Consider the following 8,298-nt stretch of genomic DNA (forward strand, 5'->3'; position numbering starts at 1 on the left):
CCATTTCTCTCTCTCCAACCACTCCCCCAGTCCCATTTCGCTCTCTCCAACCATTCCCCCAGTCCCATTTCTCTCTCTCCAACCATTCCCCCAGTCCCATTTCTCTCTCTCCAACCACTCTTGTGATTGTACAGACTTTGACCTAATGTCATATGATAGTTCCAACACCAAAACATGAACATCCAGCTGCATGAACTGAAGCATAGAGAGCAGATATACGTTACAATAAAGAGATTGAACAGTAAAATAACAGACAACCTGAGCACACTTACATTAGAGATAACTGCTTTCCTGGTGGGACAACCTGAGCATTAAAGATAACTGCTTTCCTGGTGGGACAACCTGAGCATTAAAGATAACTGCTTTCCTGGTGGGACAACCTGAGCATTAAAGATAACTGCTTTCCTGGTGGGACAACCTGAGCATTAAAGATAACTGCTTTCCTGGTGGGACAACCTGAGCATTAAAGATAACTGCTTTCCTGGTGGGACAACCTGAGCATTAAAGATAACTGCTTTCCTGGTGGGACAACCTGAGCATTAAAGATAACTGCTTTCCTGGTGGGACAACCTGAGCATTAAAGATAACTGCTTTCCTGGTGGGACAACCTGAGCATTAAAGATAACTGCTTTCCTGGTGGGACAACCTGAGCATTAAAGATAACTGCTTTCCTGGTGGGACAACCTGAGCATTAAAGATAACTGCTTTCCTGGTGGGACAACCTGAGCATTAAAGATAACTGCTTTCCTGGTGGGACAACCTGAGCATTAAAGATAACTGCTTTCCTGGTGGGACAACCTGAGCATTAAAGATAACTGCTTTCCTGGTGGGACAACCTGAGCATTAAAGATAACTGCTTTCCTGGTGGGACAACCTGAGCATTAAAGATAACTGCTTTCCTGGTGGGACAACCTGAGCACACTTACATTAGAGATAACTGCTTTCCTGGTGGGACAACCTGAGCATTAAAGATAACTGCTTTCCTGGTGGGACAACCTGAGCACACTTACATTAGAGATAACTGCTTTCCTGGTGGGACAACCTGAGCATTAAAGATAACTGCTTTCCTGGTGGGACAACCTGAGCATTAAAGATAACTGCTTTCCTGGTGGGACAACCTGAGCACACTTACATTAGAGATAACTACTTTCCTGGTGGGACAACCTGAGCACACCTACATTAAAGATAACTGCTTTCCTGGTGGGACAACCTGAGCATTAAAGATAACTGTTTTCCTGGTGGGACAACCTGAGCACACCTACATTAGAGATAACTGTTTTCCTGGTGGGACAACCTGAGCACACCTACATTAAAGATAACTGCTTTCCTGGTGGGACAACCTGAGCACACCTACATTAGAGATAACTGCTTTCCTGGCTGGACAACCTGAGCACACCTACATTAGAGATAACTGCTTTCCTGGCGGGACATCCTGAGCACACCTACATTAGAGATAACTGCTTTCCTGGCGGGACATCCTGAGCACACCTACATTAGAGATAACTGCTTTCCTGGCGGGACATCCTGAGCACACCTACATTAGAGATAACTGCTTTCCTGGCGGGACATCCTGAGCACAACTACATTAGAGATAACTGCTTTCCTGGTGGGACATCCTGAGCACACCTACATTAGAGATACCTGCTTTCCTGGTGGGACATCCTGAGCACATTTACATTAGAGATAACTGCTTTCCTGGTGGGACAACCTGAGCACACCTACATTAGAGATAACTAATTTCCTGGTGGGACAACCTGAGAACACCTACATTAGAGATAACTACTTTCCTGGTGGGACAACCTGAGCACACCTACATTAGAGATAACTACTTTCCCGGTGGGACAACCTGAGAACACCTACATTAGAGATAACTAATTTCCTGGTGGGACAACCTGAGCACACCTACATTAGAGATAACTACTTTCCTGGTGGGACAACCTGAGAACACCTACATTAGAGATAACTACTTTCCTGGTGGGACAACCTGAGAACACCTACATTAGAGATAACTACTTTCCTGGTGGGACAACCTGAGCACACCTACATTAGAGATAACTACTTTCCTGGTGGGACAACCTGAGAACACCTACATTAGAGATAACTAATTTCCTGGTGGGACAACCTGAGAACACCTACATTAGAGATAACTGCTTTCCTGGTGGGACAACCTGCACATACAGACAACCTGAGGACATCTGAGGAGACATGAGGAAACCTGATTATATAAGAGTAGACCAGCGGAGATCTGAAGACATTTGAGGAGACCTTAGGAGACCTGTGGAGACCGGAGGACATCTGAAGAGACCTGAAGACATCTGAAGAGACCTGAGGAGACCTGTGGAGACCGGAGGACATCTGAAGAGACCTGAAGACATCTGAGGAGATCTGAGGAGAGCTAAGGAGAGCTGAAGAGACCTGATGAGACCGGAGGACATCTGAGGAGACCTGAAGACATCTGAGGAGATCTGAGGAGAGCTGAGGAGAGCTGAAGAGACCGGAGGACATCTGAAGAGACCTAAAGACATCTGAGGAGATCTGAGGAGAGCTGAGGAGAGCTGAGGAGACCTGAGGAGACCGGAGGACATCTGAAGAGACCTGAAGATATCTGAGGAGATCTGAGGAGAGCTAAGGAGAGCTGAAGAGACCTGATGAGACCGGAGGACATCTGAGGAGACCTGAAGACATCTGAGGAGATCTGAGGAGAGCTGAGGAGAGCTGAGGAGAGCTGAGGAGAGCTGAGGAGAGCTGAGGAGAGCTGAGGAGACCTGAAGATATCTGAGGAGATGAAAGGACCTCGGGGGGATTTTAGCATGACATGTAAATCTTGGTGGAGGAAAAGAAAAAGAAGTGGTCTGTAAGTCAGTACAGCCACTACACAGCATAACACTACAACAATACAATAATACCACCTTCACGGTGACAAACAGTGCCCACAAACTGTTAGGGTCCTACTGTCCCAACAGCAGAGTCCCAACAGCAGAGTCCCAACAGCAGAGTCCCATCAGCAGAGTCCCAACAGCAGAGTCCCATCAGCAGAGTCCCAACAGCAGAGTCCCATCAGCAGAGTCCCAACAGCAGAGTCCCAACACCAGAGTCCCAACACCAGAGTCAAGTCCCAACAGCAGAGTCCCAACAGCAGAGTCCCAACAGCAGAGTCAAGAGTCCCAACAGCAGAGTCAAGAGTCCCAACAGCAGAGTCCCAACAGCAGAGTCAAGAGTCCCAACAGCAGAGTCAAGAGTCCTAACAGCAGAGTCCCAACAGCAGAGTCCCAACAGCAGAGTCCCAACAGCAGAGTCCCATCAGCAGAGTCCCAACAGCAGAGTCCCAACAGCAGAGTCCCAACAGCAGAGTCAAGAGTCCCAACAGCAGAGTCCCAACAGCAGAGTCAGGAGTCCCAACAGCAGAGTCCCAACAGCAGAGTCCCAACAGCAGAGTCAGGAGTCCCAACAGCAGAGTCAAGAGTCCCAACAGCAGAGTCCCAACAGCAGAGTCCCAACAGCAGAGTCCCAACAGCAGAGTCCCAACAGCAGAGTCAAGAGTCCCAACAGCAGAGTCCCAACAGCAGAGTCCCAACAGCAGAGTCCCAACAGCAGAGTCAAGAGTCCCAACAGCAGAGTCAAGAGTCCCAACAGCAGAGTCAAGAGTCCCAACAGCAGAGTCCCAACAGCAGAGTCAAGAGTCCCAACAGCAGAGTCAAGAGTCCCAACAGCAGAGTCCCAACAGCAGAGTCCCAACAGCAGAGTCCCAACAGCAGAGTCCCATCAGCAGAGTCCCAACAGCAGAGTCCCAACAGCAGAGTCCCAACAGCAGAGTCAAGAGTCCCAACAGCAGAGTCCCAACAGCAGAGTCAGGAGTCCCAACAGCAGAGTCCCAACAGCAGAGTCCCAACAGCAGAGTCAGGAGTCCCAACAGCAGAGTCAAGAGTCCCAACAGCAGAGTCCCAACAGCAGAGTCCCAACAGCAGAGTCCCAACAGCAGAGTCCCAACAGCAGAGTCAAGAGTCCCACCAGCAGAGTCCCAACAGCAGAGTCCCAACAGCAGAGTCCCAACAGCAGAGTCCCAACAGCAGAGTCAAGAGTCCCAACAGCAGAGTCAAGAGTCCCAAAAGCAGAGTCACAACAGCAGAGTCCCAACAGCAGAGTCAAGAGTCCCAACAGCAGAGTCCCAACAGCAGAGTCCCAACAGCAGAGTCAAGAGTCCCAACAGCAGAGTCCCAACAGCAGAGTCAAGAGTCCCAACAGCAGAGTCCCAACAGCAGAGTCCCAACAGCAGAGTCCCAACAGCAGAGTTAAGAGTCCCAACAGCAGAGTCAAGAATCCCAACAGCAGAGTCCCAACAGCAGAGTCCCAACAGCAGAGTCCCAACAGCAGAGTCCCAACAGCAGAGTCAAGAGTCCCAAAAGCAGAGTCACAACAGCAGAGTCCCAACAGCAGAGTCAAGAGTCCCAACAGCAGAGTCCCAACAGCAGAGTCCCAACAGCAGAGTCAAGAGTCCCAACAGCAGAGTCCCAACAGCAGAGTCAAGAGTCCCAACAGCAGAGTCCCAACAGCAGAGTCCCAACAGCAGAGTCAAGAGTCCCAACAGCAGAGTCAAGAGTCCCAACAGCAGAGTCAAGAGTCCCAACAGCAGAGTCCCAACAGCAGAGTCCCAACAGCAGAGTCCCAACAGCAGAGTCCCAACAGCAGAGTCCCAACAGCAGAGTTAAGAGTCCCAACAGCAGAGTCAAAAGTCCCAACAGCAGAGTCCCAACAGCAGAGTCCCAACAGCAGAGTCCCAACAGCAGAGTCCCAACAGCAGAGTCAAGAGTCCCAACAGCAGAGTCAAGAGTCCCAACAGCAGAGTCAAGAGTCCCAACAGCAGAGTCCCAACAGCAGAGTCCCAACATTTTACCACTGCTACGCCTGGCTATCAGCGGAGCCTTGTCTGGCAGCGAAACAGTTCTTTCAACCTCATCTACTGCCTTGATATGGCTGACTTGCTTAAACAAATGTGGTTTCTGATAACAATTGAGATGTACAAACTATGGACAAACAAGTGTATAATCGTAATTTTGATTAAGACAACGAACGAGGTAGGACGGACGTGACATTAGTCAGTAACTATTTGTTTAGCACTTTTGGAATGTACAGCAACAGAATTCAGAACATGGGCTGTTCTTACAGTGTTCTCCCTATACACCAAGTCAGAACCGTAGGATAAATAAAGGGGGCATATAAGCAGACACTGAAAGTTCTTACAAAAATAAATTCATTACATTTCTCTAAAACAGGTTAATGTCTACTGTAGAACAGTTGGAACAGTAGGTGAAATTAAGAGGGGTAAATAGGTCAAGTTATTAGGGTGAGGCACGTGGGCTACTAACAGCTTACTACACAACATACACTTAGTATTACTTTCTGAGCTACAGTGAACATAATATCTCTCTGACATGTTACATCATTTATACAGCAGCATTCAATACATATTTTGGACTCACCTTGTTGTACTGTGCTGTACTCGAACAGGAAGGTGGAGCGATGGTCCTCTGAGTTAACGGCTGTTTTGAGCACGGTACAAATAATGCTTCATTGAAAGCATGGCCGATTGACACAATTCCCACTGAAGGTGGCTCCTCTTCCTGTTCGGGCGGCGCTTGGCGGTCGTCGTCACCGGTCTACTAGCTGCCACCGATCCCTTGACATGAAAAACAGGCAAGCACCCCCCCTACCAAAAAAGGGTATATATTTTTTTTAAATATGTGGGGCTCAAAACAGGCAAGCAACCCCCCCTACCATCACTCCTCCATTGTCCTCTCTCTCTCTCGCTCTCTCTCTCTCTCTCTCTCTCTCTCTCTCTCTCTCTCTCTCTCTCTCTCTCTCTCTCTCTCTCTCTCTCTCTCTCATCACTCCTCCATTGTCTCTCTCTCTCTCTCTCATCACTCCTCCATTGTCCTCTCTCTCTCTCTATATATATATATATTTTTTTTTAAATATGTGGGGCTCAAGGTAAGAAAAAAAAAATGAACTGACCCAGAACCATCTAACAGTCTACCTCTTAATGAACTGACCCAGAACCATCTAACAGTCTACCTCTTAATGAACTGACCCAGAACCATCTAACAGTCTACCTCTTAATGAACTGACCCAGAACCATCTAACAGTCTACCTCTTAATGAACTGACCCAGAACCATCTAACAGTCTACCTCCAACCCTCTTAATGAACTGACCCAGCCCAGAACCATCTAATCCCCACAACACTCAATATTAGAATGTACACCTTAGTGTGTGTGTGTTTGTGTGTGTTTGTAGGTGTGTGTGTTTGTAGGTGTGTGTGTTTGTAGGTGTGTGTAGATGTGTGTGATTGTGTAGATGTGTGTGTGTGTCTGTGTAGGTGTGTGTCTATGTCCGTGTGTATAGATGTGTGTGTGTGAGACTGTGCACAAATACCCATGTGTGTCTCCACATTTGATTGTGTGTGTATTAGTGTTTGTGTTTGTGAAGTAGTGTGTGTGTGTGTGTGTGTATTAGTGAGTTGTGTGTTTATTATTGCGTGTTTATTAGTGTTTTTGCATGTGTGCGTATTAGTGTGTGTGTATTAGTGTTTGTGTGTATGTGTGTATTAGTGTGTGTGTATTAGTGTGTGTGTTTGCGTGTGTGTGTTTTTAGTGTGTGTGTATTAGTGTTTGTGTGTATTAGTGTGTGTGTGTGTATTAGTGTTTGTGTGTATTAGTGTGTGTGTGTGTATTAGTGTTTGTGTGTATTAGTGTGTGTGTGTATTAGTGTGTGTATTAGTGTGTGTGTGTATTAGTGTGTGTGTATTAGTGTATGTGTGTGTATTAGTGTGTATTAGTGTGTGTGTGTAGTAGTGTTTGTGTGTGTGTATGTATCAGTGTGTGTGTATTAGTTGTGTGTGTGTTAGAGTTTTTGCGTGTATTAGTGTGTGTGTGTGTGTGTATTAGTGTTTGTGTGTGTGTGTTAGTGGGTGTGTATTAGTATGTGTGTATTCATTTGTGTGTATTAATGTGTGTGTATTAGTGTGTGTGTGTGTGTGTGTGTGTATTAGTGTTTGTGTGTGTGTGTTAGTGGGTGTGTATTAGTATGTGTGTATTCATTTGTGTGTATTAATGTGTGTGTGTGCATTAGTGTGTGTGTGGATTAGTGTGTGTGTATTAGTGTGTGTGTGTATTAGTGTGTGTGTATTAGTGTGTGTGTGGATTAGTTTGTGTGTGTATTAGTGTGTGTGCATTAGTGTGTGTGTGTGTATTAGTGTGTGTGTGTGTGTGTGTGTGTATTAGTGTGTGTGTATTAGTGTGTGTGTATTAGTGTGTGTGTGTGTGTCTATTAGTGTGTGTGTGTATTAGTGTGTTTGTATTAGTGTGTGTGTGTGTGTGTGTATTAGTGTGTGTGTATTAGTGTGTGTGTGTGTGTGTGTGTATTAGTGTGTGTGTATTAGTGTGTGTGTCTATGTTAACTGTGTTCCACCCTGGGTTGGAGGTGGATGAGAGCTGAGTGCTGATTGGAGGTGGATGACATCTGAGTGCTGATTGGAGGTGGATGACATCTGAGTGCTGATTGGAGGTGGATGACATCTGAGTGCTGATTGGAGGTGGATGACATCTGAGTGCTGATTGGAGGTGGATGACATCTGAGTGCTGATTGGAGGTGGATGACATCTGAGTGCTGATTGGAGGTGGATGAAAGCTGAGTGCTGATTGGAGGTGGATGAGAGCTGAGTGCTGATTGGAGGTGGATGACAGCTGGGTGCTGTTTGGAGGTGGATGACAGCTGGGTGCTGATTGGAGGTGGATGACAGCTGGGTGCTGATTGGAGGTGGATGAGAGCTGAGTGCTGATTGGAGGTGGATGAGAGCTGGGTGCTGATTGGAGGTGGATGACAGCTGGGTGCTGATTGGAGGTGGATGACAGCTGGGTGCTGATTGGAGGTGGATGAGAGCTGAGTGCTGATTGGAGGTGGATGAGAGCTGAGGTTGGCACGGTAGCAATATCCGCAGAAGGCCGCAAAACAAGAGGCCTGGAGCTCCAGCAGCATCTGCCTCTCTACTGCTGCCACACACACACACACACACACACACACACACACACACACACACACACACACACACACACACACACACACACACACACACACACACACACACACACACACACACACACACACACACACACACACACACACACACACACACACACACACACACACACACACACAAACGAATACAGGCACATGTCCACAAAAGATGATTCTCAATCTCTCCCATTTACCCTCAATCCAGTTTCCTGTGCCAATTTATTCTCTCT

This window comes from Oncorhynchus gorbuscha, linkage group LG24 (genome assembly GCF_021184085.1).
Source record: "Oncorhynchus gorbuscha isolate QuinsamMale2020 ecotype Even-year linkage group LG24, OgorEven_v1.0, whole genome shotgun sequence".
Lineage (NCBI taxonomy): Eukaryota > Metazoa > Chordata > Actinopteri > Salmoniformes > Salmonidae > Oncorhynchus > Oncorhynchus gorbuscha.